Genomic DNA, 3,992 nt, shown 5'->3' on the forward strand with positions numbered 1-3,992 from the left:
GGGTTGGCTCGCTCCGGTGCCGGGCGATGCCGCGGCGGCGGGAGTGTCTGGCGCCCGGACGCTCGGGGATGGAGCGGTGTGTGTTTGTGCGTGTGTGTACGCGTGTCCCTGCAGGGCAAGCACCCTGGCCTCCGGGCCCCCGCCTCAGACATCCCCTTCCTCTCGGTACCCCCTCACTTCGTGTCCCCCTGCCTCCGACATCTCCCTCCTCAGGCTCTCCTGCCCCCCTGCTTCCCGGCAGTGGGGCAGCGCAGGGGAGCGAGCACCTGTGGGCAGCCCCGCGGGGATCCGGCTCCGGGCCCGGGGCCGGGGCAGTATCCGGGGGTCCCTGGCCCTCCTCACTTGCAGAGCGCAGAGGAATCTGCTGAGGGTTGGCCCTGACACGGCAGGGTCTGCCTCCCGCCGGATCCCGGGCTGTGCTCCGTGCTGCCGTGTCGCAGTCCCTTGTGCTCAGCCGTGGAGCTGCTGATCCGGGGTTATTGTTGTCTGAGGGGGACGCGGTGCCCCCTCTCCTCGGAGTACCGTGCGGCTGCACAGCTACGGCTGGGCAGCCTTTTCCGTGCCAGTAGGAAAGAGATCAGTTGATGGGGGGCTTTTAACATCGTTAGATCTGTAGGGACCCTTTTTCCTGCCAGGCCTTCCCCAAACACAGGGTTGCAGACACACAGAAGGTTTAACTGTGGGTGTCGATCTGGATCTCATACTGAGATTCTGTTTGTGAATGGTGGTTCTTGCCTTGCACAGGAAATCTGTCTGGGGCAAGGAAAAGTCTCTCATGTACATACACAAGTGTCTGACTGTGCGTACACATCCCTGTCAACACACTGCATAGGTCTGTAGAGGCTTTGCTGCTCCTGAAATGGCTGTGTGTTAGCACGGCGAGCTGCACAACGTTGACAAAGCTTGAAAGAGACAAGTTTCAGCTGCTGCAGGTTGATGAGATGCGCTCGTGGCAAGCCCGTTTTTCATAGGGTCTGTTCCCATCATCTGTTGACGTGGTCCATTTTGCAATCAGGTGGCAGGTTGCTACACAGTGTGAGGTTATCTCTGGCATCTTCTTTCTCCTTGTGGCAGGGACAGTTTTTTCCCATTGCTTTCTGGATCCCTTTTATGAATCTTACATCCTATTACTGGCTGCTCCCTCAGTTTCTGACAGTGGAGTAGAAGGTCCTGTTGCTTTCACTGACAGACTGGCTGCTGAGTTCCTTTCTGTAGAGAGACAATTAAGTGTAAACCAAGTTTCCATCTGTGGTTCATGACAGTGATTCCATGGAAGGCTTAGTCCTTAGTGTTTCACACGAATGCCGCAGTCAGTAGCAGTTTTGCTCTTGCTCATACCTTGCTGGCCTGTGTGCTAGTCTCACTTTGTCACCGTGTGCTGTCCCTGTGCGATGGCCACTGCGCAGGGAGCCAGAGGAGTCAGCTTTCAGGAGGCACAACGTGCAGGATTGCCTTGGGCTGTCTGGCTTCAATTTTGTTTCTCCGGGCTGTGCCCAGAAAAAAAATCTGTTGCTGTGGTTGAGAGCACTTAAGAAGATAATATTTCTTATGTGCTGATGAGGAGACAATTGTCCCTTGTTCCCTCAGGAGCCGTGCCCTGGTGCAGTACCTCTCTGCAGAGCTGCAGGTCCCTGCCCATAGAGCTGCAGATCAGTGCTTGCTACCTTTGTGTCCTCGTTCCCACCTCCACCTACAGCTAATTAATTCAGTTGTATTTGCTTCAAATGGGGACAGGAGACATGTAATATATACATACACTGTGGCATGTACCCCAGTCCTCTCTTGCTCTTGTCGTTTCTGAGAGGGCCTGTGCACCTCAACAACGCAACATTGATTTCTTGTCACAATGATGGCAAAAGACACAGCTCCTTTGACATTTCTGGTTCTGGTGATGTTTTCTGTGTGTGTCAGGCAATAAAGTGTGTGTTTGTGCTGTGGCAGTCTCAGCCTGGCTGTTGTCTAAGGCCCTATGAGGCAGAAATGCCTTTTGCATGCTGGGAGTCTTGTACCTGGAGTCATGGCAGAGTTTGGGGAACAGCAATAGGTGAGAACTGATCGGTGCTAAGGTCTGTTAGTCTGGGAGGTAATGTTGTGACATACCTTTAGAGGACTTCTGTTCTGGGGATCCATCCTCCTCTTGACTGGAAACAAGCAGAACAGGAATGCAAGCTGTATGTCTGTTCCCAATGTCTGTTCCCAAGTGTTGTCCCAGTCCAGGAGGCTCTGGGTATGAAGAAAAAGCTTCTAGCAGAGCTTTTTCCCTTCAGGGGTTAGTCTGGGGGCTTTGCTGTATGCAACAGACTTATTTTTTTTCTTTTTTTGTGAAACTGTAACATACTACATATTTTAATTGTTATTTCTAGTAAGATTGAGAATGTAGTCCTTTATTAATTTTACCAACTAATAGTGCTCAGAGATAGTGAAACCTCAACAAAATTTCCCACCAAAATCCCACTGTCTGTACAAAGTGGAATCTACTTTTATTCTAGTGTTAGTCATCTGTTATTTATTTATTATGCAAGCTTTTAATTGAAAACCCCAATTCCTAGCAATTTGAAAACTAATAAAGTACATTGTTGCCTGTGGTTCTGAGCAACTAAATAATTTCCTTGTCAATTTCCTGTCACTTTTTTTGAAAACAGGTCTTATACAGAGGCAATAGCCTTGTTAGCAGTTGTGCTAATGTTTGGTTTTTTTTTTTTTTTTTTGCAGCATGGAGAAGTTTTGGTGAAAATTATTAGAAATCTATTATTACAAATCTATTGGTAATTTACCATAAGTGCAATATTGTATGAATAAATTAAAAAGGAAATTCTTTACCTGGAAACAAATTGTTGAAGTGCTCTTGGAAATGAAAATATAGTCTCAATTTATATTGTTCTGTACCTATACTAATATGGTAACAAAATGTAGTTGTATGCTTTCAGAATCATCTGGTGATTTATATATCAGTCATCAAGTATGTTTTTTTCAGTGATTATTCAGAATGCTTTAAATAGTTGTGAGTAATTGAAAGATTTCTGAGGAGTCATCATTTGTTTACAGAACAGGGGAAACAATCTGCAGACCTCCACAAAGATCTTCTGTTAATTTCCTAACAAAGAACTAAATATTGCGAGTTTGTTGTGTGCATGTATACCTGATTGCATGGAAATTATTTTGAAAATTCTTGCTTTATTGTGACTTTATTGGCAATTTATTCATAGCACAAGTTGTTCATATTTGTTCCTGTAGATTCTGGATCTCTCATATGTAAATCAAAATTGATTTTTAAAATAGGGTTGTTATTTTGTAGAAGTTTGATATTTTGGATAAAAGGAGGGTGTATAGATAAAGTGCAGATATTTTTGCTAACTATTTTTATGTTTGGCATGTTGTTTTCCTGTGTTTTTTGAAGGTAGCAGTAAAACCCATGTATGGAAAGTGAAATTGACTTTTTCCTCTCTAAGTTCGTGTTCTCTTGCCCTCCTTATTCAGTCTTAAAATTAAAGAGCTATTTTGTTGTATTTACTTGTTTGTTTATTTTTAAATTTCTTGCTCCAATCTGGTAGATACAAGGCCTTAAAGCATGATGTTGCTGAGCTATATGTGGATGCTGCATATGCACACACTACAGTGTATGATGTGTATGTTCTAGGTAAGAAAGTGTTTGTATCAAGAGCACTGGTGCTGCTGCAAATGGCACGCAGTTATTGCTGCTTAGGACTCTGTATGTGGGAGAATGGTATAGCAAGATCTCGGGAAGAAACTATTTTTAATGTAGCAGGTGAGTGTGGGAAGCTGCTCACACTAACAGGCCAAATTCTTTTGCTTTTGTTAATGCTGAGTGGGCCCTTGGATGAGACTTGCAGATGAAATGTATTGCTCATTGTGAGAAGGGGTGTCAGAGCCTGACCCCGTGGTTGGTATAACAGTACTCATTCCCAGTTCCCTTCTCCAGAGTACAGCATTATAGCAACACTTAAGGCAAGTTTACAGAGACTGCAGGAATG

At 45.3% G+C, this 3,992-nt stretch overlaps 1 protein-coding gene across 1 annotated transcript in view; it reads left to right on the forward strand.

Annotated features, from left to right (window-relative positions):
* SLC4A10 (solute carrier family 4 member 10) overlaps positions 1 to 3,992 on the forward strand; it is a 166,560-nt gene that overhangs the window by 19,999 nt on the left and 142,569 nt on the right. The gene's annotated exons all lie outside the window — the stretch shown is intronic.

The sequence above is a fragment of the Geospiza fortis genome, unplaced genomic scaffold, assembly GCF_000277835.1.
Source record: "Geospiza fortis unplaced genomic scaffold, GeoFor_1.0 scaffold112, whole genome shotgun sequence".
Lineage (NCBI taxonomy): Eukaryota > Metazoa > Chordata > Aves > Passeriformes > Thraupidae > Geospiza > Geospiza fortis.